The 22,347-nt window shown below is 38.2% G+C and overlaps 1 protein-coding gene across 8 annotated transcripts in view; it reads left to right on the top strand.

Annotated features, from left to right (window-relative positions):
* Positions 1-22,347, top strand: part of NCKAP5 (NCK associated protein 5) — a 548,005-nt gene that overhangs the window by 319,574 nt on the left and 206,084 nt on the right. The gene's annotated exons all lie outside the window — the stretch shown is intronic.

The raw sequence follows: 22,347 nt of genomic DNA, 5'->3' as shown, positions 1-22,347 counted from the left end.
CAGAATGAACCTGAGGTACCACTGTACTAGATATGGAAAATAATGCACCTATGTTCATTTTTAGCCCACTGGCTCTTTCTTTTTAGTCTGCTTGACACACTCCTGGTGTTTGAAATAGATTTCTGGTGTGAAGCATTTCATACAAAGGGTTTGATTGATAGGAATGTGTCTGGTAATGAGAATGATTGAAACTGAAAGAGAAAAGTCATTCAACCAAAGCATGGCTTTTTTGTAGTCCTTTGGTGGTGGGGAGGCATCTAAGACTACATGGGGAGTCGAAATAAACATTAGGCCTTTTGAAAGCACTATGCCTTCAGGGCACCCAAGGAAGTCCATTTAAGGCTTACTTTGCTCGGCTTTTACACAGATATGTATTTATAAATATATTTGACATTCCCTTGAATACACATTCTTCGTTGGAATTCATAATGGAAAGACAGTGCACAGTTAAGCACACTTCAGGGCTGTTGAAATCCATGTGCTTAACTGTCTCTCTTTACATTTGGAGCATAAAGCCATTATTTAGGGAGCAGCAGGGGCAACCCAGCAGGTATAAAGCATACCTAAGTTCTATTGAAATTATTTGAAACTAAAGTGCATAGCTAAACACTTAAGCAGGCTGCACCTATTTTTTGCTCAGCAAATGAATCCCAGCACAGTTAATCATGCTTAAAATCAGTGGGACCTGCAGAGAAATCCTAAACTTGTTTACGGAGAAATAAGTCCTACTGAGATCACTATCGTTTTTTCCATGGAAAGCATATTTAGGACTTTAGCCCAAATTACGTGGTGAATTTTGTATACTTATTTCAATGTCACAATTTCATCTTCCAGGGCTAAAGAGAAGGGTTGAAGATACTTCAGTTCTCTTATGGTACAATATAATATAGGGAAGAAATGCTCAGTTGTACAATTGAGGGCAGGACATATGCAGAAGAAGGCTTCTGACCGAGCGCATATTCCCTATTGGATTGGAAACCATGTATTAAAAAGCAGGGACAGCAACTGCCTTGGGCTCCAGGCTTCAGGGGCGCTGTCATGGGCTATCTACTCAACTATCCACTTAACAGTTGAAACAAAGAGTGCAAACAGTTCATCTTCCCTTGTAAAGCTGGCAATTCTAACCTGTGCGGCCAGTGTTAACGTGTGCTTGCTTGTTTTTCATTCGTTTGATTCAGTCAGATCCATGCTTACAGATTTAGTTGTTCTATGACAGTGATAACTCATGCAAGCAAAAAATCTGTCCACGTTGTAAGGAGTGTGCAAGTGTAACAACAAATAAAATCTCCTCCAGACGACCAGTTTGTTGAGTATTCATTCTAATGTGGGAGATTAGACAGTGCTGACTATTTACTGAACATTCTTTCTGGTTTGTTTGTGGGAAGGTTGTGTTGTGCTGCAACAATCAAATGTTATCTGAAACTTTCCGGCACATGTCCTTGTCACTTTCCTTATCGTGAAAAGTCTGGTTTTGGAGATACTGTACTAAATAGCTGAATAAATCAGAGCAGGTCCAGAAGATGCTCCACACCTGGGGTGTCATTAAATCTAGGTTTGGTCCTGTGGGGGGGGGCAGGGAGTGCTGAATGTATATGGTGGTTCCTATCCAGTACTTAAGGTGATGTGTTCAGTCCCTGACAGCTAGATTATGGACCACATACACAGTGCTGATGTGGAGGCTGGTTGTGTCAGCTTTCACAACACTATTTGTTTGAATTGAAGGCTAGGAGCTGAATCCAGTCCATCCCTTTCTTCCTTCCCTAACTGTGTGATAGGGACCCATCCCCTCTGCCAGTAGGTGATCATTTCTGTCAAAGCTGATGCTGCCGTCTATCCTTTTGGCACCCATATGTGCATTTCAACATGTGGGCAGCCTGTATAACATGTGTCTGTATATCTTTGGTTGAGTTCCAATATGTCAAAGTAAATTAGGCTAATTTAATCAAAAATTAACTTCTGCAATCATGTGATTTTGATGGTGGTTTAACTGTGTATATTTTTTTTTAAGAAAAGGGTGCCAACACTGAACTTCAGTGCCAAAACCTGTATTGAATATCCTGAAGATTTCTTACATTATTTTGGAAGAGAAGCACTCTGCTGATGTGTAAATGACTTTTTAAAAGAAATGTAAATTATAACTACAGAGTTCTGAATTTCTAATTAATTATGAATGCTAATATAATTGAGTGTATAAATCTACACTGATTTTTGTATTGTATGGAAAGAATATTTTCTGGATTATGCTGGCTTTTCTATCCTTTTTGGTGGGTGATGTTGCAAAAAGCAAGCATGCTCATGCAAATTAGGACTTCGGTTCAGAAAGCTGTTCTTTATGTGGTTGCTGCAAATATTGTTGCATAATTTCTCTAGTTAGATGAATTGTAAAAATGGTAATGCTGATTTGAGAGCTAAAACTTTTGTATTTGGGAAGGGATTATGCCCGATAAATACCAATAAATGAATAATTTAATGAATGAATACAATAAATAAATACCAATAAAATGACCAACAAATACACGTGTGTGTGTGTGTGTGTGTGTGTGTACACACACACACTTTTGTTAGTGGGTTGCTTTCTTTTTTCTGGATAGGCAAAAACAGTGCTTTTTTCTTGGGGGGATGCAGGAGGACACATACCCTGCACAAGAAGGACACTGACAAACTGAGGACACAAGAAGGACACTGACAAACTGGAACGTGTCCAGAGGAGGGCAACCAAAATGGTCAAGGCCTGGAAACGATGCCTTATGAGGAACGGCTAAGGGAGCTGGGCATGTTTAGCCTGGAGAAGAGGAGGTTAAGGGGTGATATGATAGCCATGTTCAAATATATAAAAGGATGTCACATAGAGGAGGGAGAAAGGTTGTTTTCTGCTGCTCCAGAGAAGCGGACACGGAGCAATGGATCCAAACTACAAGAAAGAAGATTCCACCTAAACATTAGGAAGAACTTCCTGACAGTAAGAGCTGTTCGACAGTGGAATTTGCTGCCAAGGAGTGTGGTGGAGTCTCCTACTTTGGAGGTCTTTAAGCAGAGGCTTGACAACCATATGTCAGGAGTGCTCTGATGGTGTTTCCTGCTTGGCAGGGGGTTGGACTCGATGGCCCTTGTGGTCTCTTCCAACTCTATGATTCTATGATTCTACCCCTAAACATTTTGTGAATCTTTGTACTTTTGTCCATTTACAGTATTTATTTTCCCCGATGGTGATTTTCTGGAGTCAAAATGAGAGTACAGTCATACCTCGGGTTATAGACGCTTCAGGGTGAGTTTTTTCGGGTTGCAGACCGCTGAAACCCGGAAGTACCAGAATAGGTTACTTCCGGGTTTCAGCGCATACACAGAAGCACCAAATCGCAACCCGCACATGCACAGACGAGGGTTGCGAACGCTGCAGGTTGCGAACGTGCATCCCACATGGATCATATTCGCAACCCGAGTGTCCACTGTACCCCCCCTTTTTTTAGAATATAAGCACTAGGTAAAAGTATGTATACAATCTTCTCTTTCTTTGTGTTTATGTAGTTGAATCTACCTTTTTATGGTAATATACCTATAATCTAGTCTGGAACTTCATTTCAACATTTGTTTTGAGCTATAGGTTAATGCATTCTGGCATTTACAGTTCTTTTGTAGTTCGTGTTCATTATATTTGTATATTATCATTTTATTTCTTTGCTGAACTGAATAGTCTTGACCTTTTCCAAAGAGCCAGACTTTCTATGCCAGAAAATAATTGCCAGTTGTCCGTGCTTGCTACTTTACTTTTTCTGCTGTGATGTACTTGTGTACAGTGGTACCTTGTGTTAAGAACTTAATTTGTTCTGGAGGTCCGTTCTTAAACTGAAACTGTTCTTAACCTGAAGACCACTTTACCTAATGGGGCCTCCTGCTGCCGCCGCGCCGCCACCGCGTGATTTCTGTTATTATCCTGAAGCAAAGTTCTTAACCCGAGGTACTATTTCTGGGTTAGTGGAGTCTGTAATCCGAAGCGTCTGTAACCCGAGGTACCACTGTACTTGAATTTGGTCTTGATCATAGCCAAATTCTGTAATAATGCTAAAATAGATTCATCAAGTTTGGCAAGAGGGTAAGAGACACTTATGGTGTTTTTCAGATCGCCTTGCTATACTTTTTGATGAACAAAAAAGTGTTTCTTACCTGTGGCTCTTCATCCATTACATGGCAATGGTCTCAGTGAGAAAGTGGGTGAAAAGTTCTTCCACTCATCTGTTCATCCGTTCCATTGCCTCCTGTCCATCATTAATGCCATTGTTGTGGGCAGAGCAACACACTTCTTTTGTTGCCCCAAACCAGCCACTACTTCCAAGTCTCAAATAATGCTTGCCACCCAAAGCCAAAAGTCATATTATGGATGGAAAGATCATTGGACCTTCCTCCCCAAATCTTCTACAGAGGGTGGGGAAAAACCTAGAACAGATTTAGGGGTTGCACAGTGGGAGAGGGGAAAACTCCATTGCACAAGCGCAAATCCTTGTGCTGAAGTGCTGAACACTGCAAGCCATAGCTTGCAGCATACCTAACAGTGTATAGCCTCTCCATTTACCTGCTTCCCTCACCCCAATTATCTGTTCTATAATGCTATCTTCTGATATGAAGAGGATTGCATTAATGTCGAGGCAAAATTAGGTGAAATTAGTTGGTGAAATCTTGCCTTTTTCCTGGATTTTCCTTTTCTTCGTGATATTTCTTGGTCATGCTCGAGTGTGATGAAATGTTAATAACTGGATTTTTAATATAATCATTAATAATGATATTATTTTGCTATAATATATCCTCTATATTGACAATCCCCCCCGATGACCGCCCCAATCATAAAGCATATAGTTACAGATAGCCTTGATCATGCAGACTTGTTCTACTGAGTTCATAATCAACACTATCTACAGGCAGTTTTTAATTTCCTTTTACCCATTATGGTGCAGTGAACTATATGATTTATTTTTCCTGCTTCCATTGCCTTCCTATTTTGTATGGTTATTTACCTTATTCAGAAGGGTTGGTTTCTGTACACTTTTTGAATATCTGTTGAGCATACTTGAAGAAGCAGGCTGGAATCTATTTCCGGTAATGCTAGATAAAAACCTTCAATGTCCTGTCATGAGGCACTCTAAAGCAAAACTATATTAGGCCAAGGGCTAAAAACTGCTTTGTTGTATCTCACTATATTTGGCATATTTTCCAATACATGACATCATACCATGTATTCAGGTCTGCCATCATCCATAGCTGCCATCATATTTGTAAAATGATAATAAGCAAAACCCAAAGTGGTTGGTGAAATACATGTACAAACCCATACTTAGCTTGGTTAATAAGCCCTGTTTCCCCTTAAAAGCTTTCTAATATGGCTTTAAGAATGAAGGTGCGTAAGCAAATTGCGGGCAGACTGATAACTGCAATTTGGTGTGCAATTACAGATGCATAAGCTTCACTAAGTCTGTTCTTAATACATCAAATATTTTGGGGGGCGGGGGGAATATGGCTGAAATGAGCTTCTTTTGGAAGTAGCTTGAAAGTTTCGCCGCCTTTGATACCAGATGTGTTTTTGGTTTGAAACACATCTGTATGAGCTTCCACTAGAACAGGAATCGGCAAACTTGGCCCATCCTATAAGAGAATCCCTTTTTAGAGGTGAATCTGAAACCATAGCAGATATTTTGTGTACTCTGTTGTGGTATTCTGCCTGAAGAAGCCCACCAGAGTTTGCTGTATTTCATTTTCTGTGTATCTTTTTTTAAAAAAATAATTATGATTTTCAGTTATATACATTTCAATAGTTTTACAATCATTCTAACATTTCAAAACTCGACTTCCTCTTCTTTCTGTGGTTCCTTAAATTATTATTTTTTACATTTTCTGCATATTCTAAATCAATTTAACTTATTCCTTTATTCATCCACTTTAAACATACTGGTTTTTTTCCATGGGAGCACGGCGGCCATTTTTGGCACCTTGCTCTTGTGAGATTTTGGGCCAAGATCTCACCTGGGTCTGTGATCTTGTGTGGTGCCCCAAAACGTATGTTGTTTTTAATTTCCTAATAACTAGTACACAGATACTAAAATAGCCATTTGAAATGTAGCATATCCAGTGCTTTTTTGTGACGGCACTCACAAGTATGGAGGACCAGCACCTCTCTTTTTTTACCAAAAAAAGCACTGAGCATATCCAATTAATATTTGGCACCAACCAATTAGTCAGCTAAAACTTTATTTAATTAGCCAGTAACACTTATTACATATTGCAACCCTGTTATATTAGTTTCCATAATAGTCCAGATACCTACAACTGGTCCAGGTTAATAGCGTATGGTGCACTTGAGAAGGATTTCTTCTTAAGAAAGTGGCTCCTGCGTGCTTTTCTTTTATGCATTGCAGCACAGATCACATAAGCACTGTTCGTGCAAGGTATTTGTGACACCACTCCAAAGATATCAAAGCAATTATATACATGGTTGCTATTTATCAGAATGTTTCCTTTACCAAAGACTTTATGGAAGAGGAAATCCTACTTAGCATGCAGAATAGAATAGTCCCATCCTCTGAGAGTAACATGATAAATAGTTCTTTATATTAGGGGTCAAAAACACCGCTACTCCATGAACAGAAATAAGCTTTTATTTGACGTATTTATTACATATTTAACCTGTCCTTCCTCCAAGGAGTTCAGAGTGCTGTCCATGGGGTTATCCTAGTTTATGCCCTCAACAATTTTGTTCAGTAAAGCTAAACCAAGAAATATCAACTTGCCAATTACTTTCTGCTCTTTGAGCCAATTTCATTCAGGGCATGGCATGCTGCAGCCTGGCACAATTTTACCCACCTGATGTATTAGAAGGCTATTGACTATTTGCTATGGAACCTTGATGATATGCTTTTATTTAGAAGATGACCTGACTACACTGTATGGAACCATCCTATGGAAATAGCATTTTAAATTATTTAGCTGAATTAAACATGGCTTGTGCACTTCTGATTCACTTACAGATTTTCCTAATATGCAACTTGGTATTCATTCAGTTGTTCCATTTATATTAAAAGGAAAATCCATTTTAAGCAGCAGTAGTTGCCAGCTACCTTTGGAGCAGTGGCATGCCCTTTCAAACAACAGACACCTGTTCAAAATAAATCTTTAAGCCCATAAATCACTAGCAACAAGTTTTGTTTTGTTTTTTGCTGCAGGTAATCCTCATGGCTCAGCAAAGCATTTATTCTTGATCTTTTATTTTCTCATCTGATGGGTCATTGAGCAGAAGTTTCACACAATTACTAGCTTGACAATTTCTTTAGGTAGCTATTTAGAACACGGAAAAGGCCTGTGGGCAGTTTGGGTTTGGGTTGCAGTTCTGAATGTCATTGTTTCTAATCTTTTTCGGACTGAAGCATGAGGTATCGATGCTGAGGTTGTTTTAGTTTCCTTCAGAATTTACATTTGTATCATTTTAATTTGTATCTTTTTAAAATTTCCTTAATATTTCATATTGACTACTTATTTTAAAAAGACTTGAGGAGTGTGCTGCTTGAGTTGCAAATATTTGAATTGGCCATGTATCTGTGAATGAGTCTCAGGTCTTAACTTGGTAGGTGTTAAGAGCAATATATAGCACAGGACACTTAAGGAAAATTTCACTCCTGACAGAATATAAAGTTGGGTTACAAACAGTATCCAAACAGATAATCTGTTGAAATGAGGTACTGGTTTGTCATCCTCCCCTTTTCAAGAAAGGGGTTTTGAGGACATATGATGCAGCCACCTTGTTGGAGCTCAGCAAGCCCCATGTGCCTCTAGAGTTTGCTGCTCTCCTGGTGCCTAAGTATTTACAGGCAACTCCACACCCCTTCTTATCATAGCTGTCAATCCTCCCTTTTTTTGCGGGAAATCCCCTTATGCCAGCACTTTCCCCCGCTGCTTCCTGCTGCTATCCTGGATTGTTAGATATCCTGTAGACTGTCCCCAGGACAGGTGAGGCTGCTGATCCCATATTTTTGAGGCTGCTGATCCCTTATTTTCAAATCTGAAAGTTGACAGCTATGCTTCTTATGGTTCTATATCTTTAAACCAGGCTGGAATCAGACACCCTTCAAATGGCCAGCTGTCCTCTGACAGCCCTACAGATAAAGGACTATCCTTTGTACATGGCCACCCTGGGCCAGGGATCAGTTAGGCTAGAGTGAAAGAACACTAAAGGCATATTTTGCCACTTGTTTATGTCAATCTTTGCTGATGGAGAGATGGAAGTCTTCTTTGCCAGAGTGGAGGTAGTATGCCTCTGAATAAGGGCTGATAGGAGTCACAAGTGAGGATAGTGTTGTGCTCATGTCCTACTTGCCAGCTTCCTGTAGGCTTCTGTTTTTATTTATTTATTTCAACCATTTGTATACTTCTTAACCTCATAGTCTCTCAACAGTGTTGGCTTCTATGAGAGCTGGCCTAGATGATCCTTTGGTCTGGTGCACTAGGACTGTACTTATGGAGGAACCCAGCTTTGGATTCCACAGGGTTAGTACTTCACAGTTCCTTTATAGGAAGTTTGCAGTTCTTTAAAAAATATTGACTATTCTTGTTGCTCATACCCATTACATAACATTGGCAGTATCTTAAGTGAAGCATGTGTTCCTTTATCAAATGTCACATGGAGGCAATAATATGGTGCAATATTGAATACTATTTTATGCCTTAACCAAAAAGGAGATCTCCCTTTAACACAATTTATCATAATGATAATGTAGAACCTGAAAACCTCTCAGGAAGATATATTTTAAGGAAGTCGGAATAGAACAAGATGTAGCTGTTTTTCAGACCTGCAATCATTTTTATGTGAAGTGTAGTCAAATCAAGTTATTGTTTCAGGAAGATGTATGCTTGATCAGTCTTGTATTATAGTGCGCCTTTTATGAACATATACAAAACATCTGTGATGAGAAATAATGGAATAATAACAGAAAAGTGGGGGACATTCTTGAGGTATTAGCTCCATAAATTATGAGCATTGGTATTCTAGGGCTCAGATTGTAGAGAAAACAAAAGGAAACATGAGACAAAATAGATTAACTCATGTGTGCCTGTCCAAAGCAGACAAATATACTCTGGCAAATTTCAAATTAGGTAGATGATGTGAATTATTAATGTGCATTAAATCATGTTAACTGTTCTTACATATCAGTTCTCAATGCTTGGGATATATTGGCTTAAAGTGAATTGATTAGAAACTTGACCTGTTTTGCATTGAACATTTTTGGCTCCCACATTTGCATTTTCATCCTACCATTTATTTTATGAAAATAGTACCATGAATCAAACTTTTTTTTTTTTAATGTTCAGGATTTTAGGAATACGGATCTAATTTCATAAAGATGTCCAAAACAGTTTTTGTTAGGTGATTGGATTAAGTGCACGTTCTTATTTGGGGAAATGTGTTCTTAGAATTTCTTTGAGAGGCAGGACTGTTGCCAAACATTTCATTTTGGTTTTGATGCACATGCAATATGTGTAGCATGCAGTTATAACAGGCAGCTATTTTCATAAATGACGGCTTTCTCCATCAAATTACATTTTGACTGGAAAAATTGGAAAGAATTGGATCTCACATCTTTTGTCAGATCGAGAGCTTGTTTAGCCATACTGATCTACTTCAGATTATCACATCTCAGTTTAGTAAACTAAAATTTTATTGAGCATATAGCTCCTTTACTCCTCCCTTCTCAGTATATCATAATTAAACTAGGAAGTCTTCAATAAACCATAGCATCTTATTATATCTGTCTTGGAAAAGTATGGTTACCATGTTCGGAACAAGCCAGGATTTTAAACCAACTTCAGACGAGAGCATGCACTACTGAGACCAACCTATACCAATCTAGGATGGGTATCAGCTCATAGCTATAGAAGCTGCTTGAAACTCCAGCAAGAAGTTGGAATCCAAGAGTAGTCCCATATGATGAACCTGCCCCTTAAGGGGGAATACAACTCAGATAACAGGTTGTACCCCCGGGTACCACCCAACCACAGGACCTCTGTCTTATCAGGAGTCAGCCTCAATTTATTAGCCTTGATCCAGCCCATCACTGTTTCCAGACACCAGTCCAACACCTTCACAGCCTCTCCTGGTAGCAATGAAATGGAGAGATAAGAGTTGGAGAGACTACAGTGGAACTTACTTGGTTTTGCCCAGGCATACTTGCTGTTGGCTGGCCACCACCCTCTTGATCACCTTGTCAAGGAAAAGAATATTAGATACTGGATGGTAGTTTTCTAAAATCTATGGGAGCAGCATTGCCTCCTCTTTCAAACTCCTTCACAATATAACCACTCCCCACACCCATCCAGTCATTCCTCTCATGCTAGATTTTATCAGGCATAATGGGCAAGGATCAAGAGGGCACATTGGCCTCAATGCCACAAATATCCTTCACAAATCTTACAACAGGTTATTTATTGACTGATCTGTCTGGACCAACCAGTTTACTATTTTAAGAGCTCTGCTAGTTTAGGGCTGGAGGGGATTATTTCTGTGCTGATTTTGTATGAAAACAATGAGCAATCCTGTCAGTGGCCTCTACCCTCTTACTCTTCCATTGGGAAAGTCGGGCCTTGGCAGCAGCAGCCATGTAATTGGGAAATTCCCTTGGAGCCTTCAGAAATCTAATGGATTTGCTTTTCATTGTTAATATTCAAATGATCTATATTCATGTATTTTTGATAAATAAGAACGTATAGCAATTCAGAAAAGTGTTCATTATGCACAAATAATTTTACAAGACAATTTGAAGCCCAGAGAGAGCATCCGTATTGATCTGAAAGACTTATTTACAATTATGTATTTACTTCAGTGTGAATTATTCTTGTGAGCTGGCATTTAAACTTACGCTCAGGAGAGAAATTGCCTGCAGAAGTTGTTTCACCCAACAGTGAGCAATGCAAAAATTCTATGTTTAATTTTATTTAAATTTCAATGTATAATAGCAGTATTTTTTCATACTGAGCTCAACACACTGCATAGAAATAGGTTCTCTTGAAATCAGTGTCTTATTTCAACTTCAGAACCACCTTGCCAAAGTGTGTATGTGTATGTCTGTGCACACACAGTCAGGCTTTCCCCCTTAGTTTTCATTTTAGCAGCTCTAGTATAAAACTGCTGCACTTACAAGTACTAAAATGCACTTTGGGAGTTATAGGTGTTTGGGCAAAAATTAATGGGATAACCTGACTCTACGAGAGAGAGAGATCCAGACACCACATTAGTGAATTTTAGCACTGTAGTCAGTGTGTTTAGATTTGGAGTTGAAGAAGTAGAATCACGATACCAAAGAATTACTGAAGCATACAATATGCTATAGGAATGTAGAAGATTGTATGGAAAAGGATTAGGTTTGCTTGGATTATAGACTTGACATGTGTGACAGTTGCTGTTCTTCAATAGAAAGTAAGATCATTTTGGTTCACAGCAAGTTTCTGGCAGACCACGCATGTAGTTCCTTTATTTCATTCTAGTCCTGACATTATACATTGAAAATACTGTTTTTCACATTGGAAAAGGAAACGGAAACCAAATTATGATGTTAATTAGGAGTGAAAAAAAGTTATTTAGAAATAATCTTGTCTTATTTTCAAATCGCTCTTTTTTCTATTCCAAATAAGCTTCCCATAAATGTCTGTTCAGCTATTAGTTTGCCAGAGTTGACATATAGAGCAACACAGTTAAACCTAGCATCAACATGTGGCATCCTCAGAAACTACTACAGCTCAAGGGCCTCAGCTGAGCCCACCACTGACGCATTCACTTGACCCTCCAACAGGCCCTGTTCCAAGGCATTGCAGGAAATTAAATTGTGGGTTGGCACTGGATCACAGTGCTGCTGCGGCTTCCGCCGTCAATACTATCAGCACCACCAAATAAGCTCTCCCTAGGCAAAGGATTGGCTTTTTAACCAGTTTACCTATACTGAGACGTGTTCACAGATTCTGCTTCAGTAGTGAATTCTATTCTGTCTTCCTCAGTCAATGCATACTTTGAGCAGAACACAATTTTGTTGTTATTTGAGAACCCATTTATTTTAAACTGCTGATGAATGACTTCTAAACTGTAGCCATGCTTTACTGAAAGGAAATTCCAGGAAGAAAGATTCATCATCTTAAATAACATGTAAAAATGTAAGAAGAGGCACGTTAGATCAAACCAAGGATCCATCTAGTCCAGAATCCTAATTTAAGCTGGTGTCAGCCAGATGCATTCAGGCTAATAACTATTGATATACCTATCATTTACAAATAAAATATTTATTTTGAGTTTAATCAATATAAAGTCTGCAATGTAAGAACAATGTAAGAATTTCTATATACTTTTGTGAGTGTGTGTGTTTTAAATATGCCCACCTCTTCATCTAAGAACATAAAAGTTGGCTGGTTAAAAAAAGGTTGGCTAACATAAAAGGTTGCATAAAAGGTTGGTTAGCATAAACGAATGTTCATTAGTTTCAAAAAGTTCCCTTAGCATAGGTATGGGCATCCTATGTCTCTACAGATGTTGCTGGACTACAGCTACCACCTCCAGCTATGAGCCATGCTGACTAAAGATGATCGGAGTTGTAGTCAAACAGCATCTGGAGGACCACAGGTTCCCTACCTCTGCTTTAGCACAATTTAGTAAGAAGCACCCCATGAATCAAACAGTAAAAAGGCGATATCCTGCTATTATCTGCACATACCTCAAGACTAGTAACAGTCCTAAAACGGCTATAAGTTAGATTAGGTCTTGTGCCAGTAGCTAAAGGACTACAATTTACAAGTTCACAGTCTCTTTTCTAATCATTATAATTATAATTTCTGAACAGAGAATATAAAACAAAATAAATTGAAAGAGAGCAAATTAGCAGTGAACCTCCATATTTGAAGAATTTATACAAAACAGTGAATGAAACAGCTGTGTGTTAATATTCAGCTGGTGCCATGGACTTCAGGGATAGGATTCAACTAATGAGTCTTGTTAGTGGAAACGCTGCAAAAAGGGCTTCCACTTGTGCAACAGGACTTTCCCCTCACCCTCCCTAAATGGTTCGGTATGTGTATGTTGGGAGAATTCCTGAAACAGTGTGCAGGTGGAGGATAGGGCAGATCAATCCATTTGGCAACGATTGCCTTACCCTGATGTTCAAATCTTCCTCAAGTCTTCAAATGATTTTAAGAATTTAATGTAATTTAATATTTTGCTTTGCATAGAAAATAAATAGTAAGTCACATATAACGTTGTGATGTGTATATCAGTATATGAGGTTCTCTGCCATTCTATAAATTGTGTTCTCCTTGGTTTGCCTATTTTGCTGATGCATACCTTGTCGGATGCTGCTGCTTTTAGAGGGATATCTGTTCTTCTCCCTTTCCTCCTAAAAGTGTGTTAAGGCTGTTCCTGGGAACAGTAATTATAGATGTAAGCAAGTGTACAGATTGAGTGATGGCTGTGATAGTGAAAAAAATTGAGCAAGCAGGGTAGATAACATTTGAACTTAAGTGGGTATCATCTTCTTAAAATTAGGTTCCAGTATTTATTTTACTCCTTGCACAAGCTAGTGCAGTGTAGTGACCCCAATAGCAGTCCACTTTGAAACCATTTACAAAAGCCTACTGTATATCTGTTAAAACTGTGTGAAAAGAACACACAGAGAGGCTGTGGAACAATGTGCACACCACCGTCTGTTACAACCCAACTTTCCTGCATTGAACAGGTGCTCCAGCTCTTTGTGCTCAATGTAGGAAGGTTTGGGGTGGAACAAACAAGAATGTGGGTGGTGGTGGCTGCCCCCCCCTTACCTTTACCATTTCCACTTTTGGAATAATTCCTGAATAGGGCTTGAGTTTCAGTGTGCTGGATCACTGAATATTAAAACTATTAATAAACAATGCCAGTTCATATTTACTAGATTATCTCATAGGTGAATCAGTTATGATTAATAAAATAGTGCCTGCCACTTGAGAGAAGAGGCTTACCGATGATTTTCTGGAGCCTTGTGGTAGTGATTATGCAAACCAAGGGTTCATAATTTAAAAATAAAATTAAAAAGAACGGGAGCAAACAGCCTTTCCTGCCAGCAAAATGCTGCAAAATATTTGTAAGCAAAAAATAAATTCACCTTCAGGTAAGCATTTTAGAGACCCCTGCTATGTGTGCAGTATTAAAAACATATGGCTTTTTTTAAAAAAATAAAAATCCTGTTTTCCTTCAGTCACATCATATCACAACTTAATAGGATAATGTTCAAATAGTACATTATTTAGACACTTTGGAGTACATTTTCAAAGGTTAGCATGGGGTTTTAGCCACAGGATTCCCATTAAGCTCAATGGGAGCTTTATAGCTAAAAACCCACACAGTGGCTTGAAAATGTACCTCTGACTGTGTTGAAGATAGATGTGGAGTACAAGTGGCGGAGGCAGGGGTAAATAAGGGGTGGTGTGACTCTTACTATAGGACTACCATTATGTCTCACCCCTCCTTCACCCCGGCTTTCCTTACAAGTCATCCTCTGTGGTTTCTCTGCCCTTTATTCCCACCTTTTATTGGGGAGGAAATGTACTGAAATAAAATGCTTTGGTGCAGCGACTGCCTTCTTTCATTTTGTCCTGTTATGTTGCTAGAGCCCTGTCCTATGATGCTATATCCTCTTTGTCTTCTTAAAAATGCCCTCTCCTTTCAACTCTTATCTTCTCCAGTCCACACATATTCTCATTCCTGCCTCCTTAAAATTCTTACATTTGTTCTATTGTTTGAAGTTTATGTCTCTCTTACTCTGTGGCAGCCATTTTCAAATTGTGTTTACAGGAATCCTAGGGTTCCAGAAGTTTATCAGAGGTTTATTGGTTATTATATAAGCAATGAGAAATGAGCTTTCCTGAAATGTGAATGGCTTTTCAGCATTACCAAACTTTGCCTGCATTGTACAGTGTTGATAGCGTTCCAGCCTTCACTCTCTTTCCCTCTATGCACGCGCTTGTAGGACTTTTGTTCTTCCTATACAGACAGTACACACATTTAACTTGCACAATTTCAGGGTGGAGATGCTCTCATTAGATCTTGCTCACAGTTTCAAGTGGGCAATGTGGAAATGCTCTCATAAGATGTTGTGGGAAGTCATATTGTCTCGTGAGAGTTCTATAAGTGTGTGCATAGAGGGATGTAATTTCAGCAGAAAACTGAAACTTAAGATAGCATCCATTTTAAGAGCAGTTGTAGGTTGCACTGTGTTAAGTAAAATACATTTGTTGTATACTTCAACTCATTTGTGGCAGCTAAAAGTCAGTCTCAGAGCAAGGAAGTTCTAGCACTAACAAAAGCCCAAACAGAACCACAATTGACACATGCAGAGATAGAAAAGGCCTGTTCTCCCTAGAAGCGAAAAGAACTTCCAGGGTGGAAATCTGGGAGAAGAAATGGAAGCTCTCAGGTGAGAGCTGGGAAGGTCCATTTCCTTTTGGGTGAAATGTGGCTTAAGATCTATCTCTGATAAAGGTCTCTGTATTTTACTTCTCTCTCTCCCCCTCCTATTTTCTTTGTTTTGCTCTTTCTTGCTTCTTTCTTCTCTATTTTTATTTAGATTAGTTTGCTTTTTATTGTGTTCTATGCTGAAAACTTTCAGTAAAAATTCAGATTAAAAAAGAAAAGAAGGCCTTCTCCAAATGTGGCATAAATATAATGGTTCCCAAACTTTTTTTACTTATAGACCACTTGAAAATTGCTGACAGTCTTGGTGGACCACTTAATGATTTTTCTCTGTGTTATAGCAATTGTAATTCCATAGAGTTCAAACTGTAATAAATTAAACACAAAACAAGGAGTAAAAGAAACAATAAAAAACAATTAAAAATCAATATGAATATCCAATGCAATGAACCATTGCCAATCACAAATCCACAGACACACCTGAATGAACCACAGTTTAGGATCCCCTGCTGTGCAACATCTGGAAAAGAATGCATAAAAATTCCAAATAAGTTTAAATGAGAGAAACAGAATATCAAGGTAACACTATATACACTGGTGGAAATATGAAAATCCACATGATTTCTTCATTGGCACACATCGTTTTTCAACTTTGAAAAGATGAGCTCTCTGGGAAATTCTCGTAAATGATCACAGAATAGTTCATTTTAAAATGGAAATGAAGGCACAGGTTAATGCAATTCTTTTTTTCTTACAAACTTATTGGAATTTGAATAACACCATTATATAAGATAAGTTACATACTCTGGGAAAAGATCACACTTGTTTGGTAATTGTAATCTGCATTGGAGGTATAAAGGCAAGGCATCTCAGCTGGAATTCCAGTAGTGCATTTTAGTGTGCAAGCTGAAGAGGGTATACAAGCTGTGACTAATTTAAATTTAATACAGAAGACCTAATTTAATAGAAACTGATCTGGAGGATCAGCTTATACAATTACAAAGTTGTGTTTCAAGGTCTAGTTTGTTTACCAGATGAAAAACTCTAGAAAAATAAAACTACAGGTACTACCTGTAATAGATGCACCATAGGCCTCATCATCATCATCAATAATAATAATTAATTTTATTATATTAATTGGATTTCTTATCCATTCTTCACCATAAGGATTCAATGCATGTTGCAACAATGTAAAAACACTATTAAATCAGTTGAAAACAATTTACAATCCAGAGAATAGGGATATAAAGAAGCATACATATGTATGTGGGGGGGCAGATAGATAGATAGATAGATAGATAGATAGATAGATAGATTTCAAATGGAACTGAATCATATGGGAAAAGTGAAGGTGATAGTCAGGTTAAAGGAACTTGGAGATTGAGTCAGTCCTGTAGTTCCTGTGGACAAACCTGACATAATATGTTGGGACAGTGCTTTTTTTCTAGACAAATAGGTGCCGGTACTATTCATGAAGTTGTTACAGTAAGCGCCACACTTTTTAACAGCAAAAAAGATGTGCCAGTACTGCATATCCTTGAGTACCCCCCTGAAAAAAAGGACTGAGTTTGGACCCAAATGCTATGAAGAAAGCAGTGGAACATGTCCAATTGACGATTGTATAAATCACTTTTTTATTTCTTTTATTGGTGTCATTGGATTGATCCAAAGAGCCACTTGTGTGGACAGAAGGCACATTGATGGAGAAGGTCTCCAATTTCCACCAGTGCCTGTCCACCTGAGCCTCTCATCCCATGTTGTTTTTTGGAATAGGTTTTTGGCTTCAGTATAAAAAACTATTCAAGAAAATCCCACTGCACAACCGTACATGCAATTCTTGGACCTGAGTTGGGCAGAACCAAAATGCAACTCTACTTACACTATCCACTTGTACATCAGTGATTTTCAATAGGAGTGAAAAAGGGAAGTGAAATTTCAGAGAAAGCTATGTAAACAATTATTCTATAATATAATATAAATATAAAAATATAAAAATAATATAAAACAATTTTATTATGCGTGCCTAAGACAATGTTTGGGTCTTCATGCCTTTTAAATTTCCCCTTCTTCGATTTTGCAGTTAGTCTCCTTGTTTTGTACCTATTGAAATATGCGATAATAATTATTTATCTTAAACAAAGTTCCGAGAAGGCTACTGGAAGTGGCAGCAGTCTTTGCTGCTACTAACTCAAGACAGAATATCAATTACTCAATCAAAATAAAATGATTGTTTAATTGATATTCCATCTTGAGTTGGCAGGAGCAAATACTTCAATCCAAGTATTCTGTTTAGACTTTGAGCACCATGACATTTTAAAAAATAAAATATTACTCATAGAATCTTAGACTCAAATTATTTATAAGTAGTTGTGCTCAGTCTGTTTTTGTGAATAAATACAAGAAAAGCTATTATCATATCCTATGCTTTGTTCTCCATGTTTCTGCAATTTGTATACCTCTTGGAATTCTAGAATTCGTCAATATGATAACTTAATTAATTGTGGTTATAATTTCATTGTCTTATTCTCAATTGCTGAGTAATAGAAGAGCTATTGTATCATTTTAAAGAGCTGTTGTATCATTTTAAAGGACACAGATAATTAAGCCCATAGAGATGGTTGCTCACCAAGCTGTCCAATTTTGTTGTGTGGTTAGATAGTGCAAATGAGGCTCTCCCCCCGCCCCCTCTCTCTGTAGCTCTCTCCTATTACCTCCCTGTTCTTGATTTACCTCATCAGTTGCCTGGATTTTCAGACCACTTATATAATGGTGACATCAAAATGACAACACTATCCTCATTACCCCAGAAACTGCCTTATTTATCCAGCCCTGCTTCTTCACCTGCCTGTCTGATAAATTCAATATAGATTCTTCATTGCCATCTCAGACTCAACATGAGTCCCTGTCTTTGCCCTCTCTTATGTTCTCAGCACTGCACTCATCTGGGCACATATTCCTTCTGTATTTACATTTGCCTCCATCTCTTCTTCTCCTGCTCCTCCTTTCATTGCTTTCCATGTGCAAGGGTTTTGATGGTAAGTTTATTGGTGCTTGGACTTGCTTATCTCTTGTTCGTTTGTGAAATACCACACACGGTTAGTGGTACTGGGTAGATAACGTTTACAGTAATATTTTCTCATTGTGTATCTGCAACAAAACTTAGCTCAAGTGCAGATGTTTCTTCTGTATACATTGTGTTACATAAAACTGTCTTCTGTGAATTATAACAAAAGGAAGATATTGAAGCAGAGTCCCTCATTATTTTCCTATCCTCTTTCAACTTTGCCCTTAAGACTTAGCTGTTTCTGGATTTAATTAGAAACATGAAACCTTCTGTCACCTCCCACCCTATTGGTTTCTACCCTCCCCTCGGGCCTTCACAATTACAGTTTTTATTCTTTCAGGACTCATAGGAAATGCTTGCACAATACCAGATAGATATTCACATGTGACCATGGCACATGAGTCTTTTATGCTTTGGATGCACATACTTCACTTGGAAGGTCAGAGAGTTTTGCCACACCTAATTATTAATTGAACAGGTTAGAATGAGGCATATTAAATGAGGGAGAGGGTGCTTTTTTCTTAACTGATCTAGTGTAGTTTTGTAAAGTTCCTTAATTTGAAACTTTATTTTATTCGTTTGACACAAAAAATGGCAATGTTCACATGACTCCATACTTTTGAAGTAACTATTTATTTGCCAACATTTAAAAACTGGTGCTGTAGTCAGTGAGGCATCATTTCCCCACCAAACTGTTCTTCACTCCATTTGCAAGTTTACAAACCATAGTAGTAATTAACTATGGTCAAATTACATTTGTCAGATAAATGAACAAAGTAGAATTAGTGATGGATCATCCTTGCCTCTTTTATTGTGTTTGCTCACATTACTAATTTGCAAAATTCAATAATTCACAATGAACTTCCTGGTAATATGTGTGAATTAAAGATGTTCTTTTATACTACTATTCACAGGGGTGCCATAGAGATTAATTGAGGGCAAATCTGTCATCAGCTACATGTACAACTTCTATTGCCTTTGGTTGTCTGAATGTCTCACTAAAGGAGAATTTATCCTTTATTTCGGAAGTACTTTGAAATTCTTCTATTTAAAAGGAAAGAAATATCAATAGAGTGGGGGGGGGGATAGAGAACAGATCATGAACCCTGTTTGTCTGTCTGCCGTGGACAAAACTTGGCCCAGTTCAGAAAACACTCATTCTAATACCCTCGTCCATATATGACCACAATATTATTTTGCCACTGATTTGATATTTGAATTGATTTCTCTGACAGCTTTCTATATACATTTGTTTTATAACGTGTTTAAGTTTTGAACAGATGGGTAAATATATATGAAATCTTTTTTCTTTCTTTTTAAAGGCAGTACGTTGTACATGTTCTAAGGACTGTCTTGGCACTTCATGGTCTATGAATAATACCAATTTGTGAGGATGATCCAAGTTCGAATGAGTGCTAATTGCATTCTGTTCTACTTTTCTTCCACCTGATCACTTTATTTAGTTCTTTCCGCACTACTTCCATTACCCTTCATTATATGTCCTATGGCAGCACTACAACCTGCTTCAATTCTGGTTTTATGTTTATTCTGCTTTGTTACTTATGGATGTTACTAAAATGTTCTTTTGCAGACTTGAATGTACTAGTGCTATTGTAGGAGTTTGGGGGATGCCTATTGAACCAGAATCCTCAGGTTTCAGTAATTACATTTGTGAAACCATATACTGGACAAAACCCTAAGAAAGCCTAAATTTTACACCACCTCCAGGGTCTCCAGAGGATGGTCTGAAGGAACATCTCCTGCAGTGATGGGACTGTAGCTTAGTGGTAGAGTACATCCTTGGCATCTTTTCTTAGAAGTACCCAGTAACAGGTAATATAAAAGACCTTTATAGCCAGTGTGGTGTAGTGGTTAAGAGCGGTGGACTCGTAATCTGGGGAACCAGGTTCGCATCTCTCCGCTCCTCCACACGCAGCTGCTGGGTGACCTTCGGCTAGTCACACTCCTCTGAAGTCTCTCAGCCCCACTCACTTCACAGAGTGTTTGTTGTGAGGGAGGAAGGCAAATGAGGTTGTTAGCCATTTTGAGACTCCTTCGGGTAGTGATAAAGCGGGATATCAAATCCAAACGCCGCCGCCTCCTCCTCCTCTTCTTCTTTTCTTTAACACAGGAGACCCACTGCCAATCAGAGTAGACAATTCTGAGTTAGATGCGTAAATAGTCTGATCCAGTTTCTCCCAATAAAATTTGTAAAAAAAAGAATGCTTTATTTTTTGTCCATACCCTATGTGCATGTCTGCCCAAATGAGCACAACATCTTATAGCATTTAAAGTAATGTCTTTCTACATTGCTGAATCAGCATTATAGATAAGCCAACCTCTACAGATGCTTTTAATAAAAATAACTACAACAAAGCCCACATTTAGTTTTCTGTTATAACAACACTTCCTAATATCTGGATTAGTTTTTCACACTGTCTCTAGAAATTGTTGTTTTGCCATAAGGTGGGATCTGATCTGTACATTCAACAAAGAGCAGTCTAGTTCGAGGCTACAATCGATCTCTGAAAAGACATTAAAGAAAATGAGTTTCTGAGGTGTTGTGGTTATTTTTGTAATAGTGAGCAAAACTCACGATTTTCTGTTGTCAAAAACTTGTAACATGCAATACTGTTCTGAGAGTTAGTGCCATACACTTATTTAACTTCTCAACCCTTGAATGGGTTCTTGGCTTCAATCTAGAATATTGATTCAAGAGTTTATAATAACCTAACACAATTACTACCTGCTCTTTATTGCAAATGCAATTTCAAATTAAAACAAATCTGGATGCATCATGCAATCACTAAAATCAAGACACATAGTTAAAACCAGCCAGTTAAAATAGAGATAAGCACTGGTGTTTATTATTTGTAGGTGGATATCTGCATTGAAGGGGGTTAGACTATATCACCTTTGGGACCCTTTCCAACTCTACTGTTCTGTGATTCTATGACCTATGTTTCTGCTATCACTTGAATCAGGGATGAGAAACCTGTGGCCTTCTAGATATTGCTGGACTACATTTGCCATCATCCCTGATGACTAGCTAATTGGGAGTCCAACAATAGAAGGGGATCCCAGTTTCTCAACCCTTGAATTCTATTAATGGAAATGTTATATTGCAATAGAAGCCAGTAAAGGAAACTTCATGTCTACATAAAATGATGTATAGAGATGTTGGTGGATCCAATATTGAAATTTGTGGGGCCAACAATGGGTTTGCAGCCAGGCTGCACTTACATGAAGGTATGATTTATGTGAATGCTATGCATACTTACATAATGGCACCAGCACTTTTTGGAGCTAATTCCATACCTCTGTTTGTCGGAACAGCTTCCGTTTGGATTTTCAAATAAATAGTGTCTCGCCAGTAGTACTGGTGAGAAGCTATTTTGCAATCTAGGCAAGCCTAACTACTTGAACCCCCCCTCCCCCAAAAATGGGTAACTTCAATTTTCAAAAGCAAATGTCTGGCAGAAAAAATGAAAAACACAAAACTTGCAACTGCTAAATTTAATGTAAATTGCAAGAATAAGTAACACAACCCTCATTGTACTTCAAAAATAATAGATTTCTTCATAAAATAAAAGCAACATATTTTCAGAACTTTATAACAAAAACTAATCTGTATAAAGCTGTGCCCTTCGAAGGTCGTTACTGTGCCCCTCGGTCTGTACCCTTGGTGGCTGCTTGCTTGGCTTCATGATAGCATTAGCCATGTCAGTGTGACAGAAAGCTCAGCTAGGCCAGAGTTTGTTGGTGCAGTGCAGTGGAATTCCACCAGGGGGCGGGGCTGGGGCTTCTCTCCGATTGGCTGTGGGTACAG

This window comes from Podarcis bocagei (genome assembly GCF_964188305.1).
Source record: "Podarcis bocagei genome assembly, chromosome: 1".
Lineage (NCBI taxonomy): Eukaryota > Metazoa > Chordata > Lepidosauria > Squamata > Lacertidae > Podarcis > Podarcis bocagei.
This window is presented reverse-complemented; position numbering and strand designations above follow the sequence as displayed.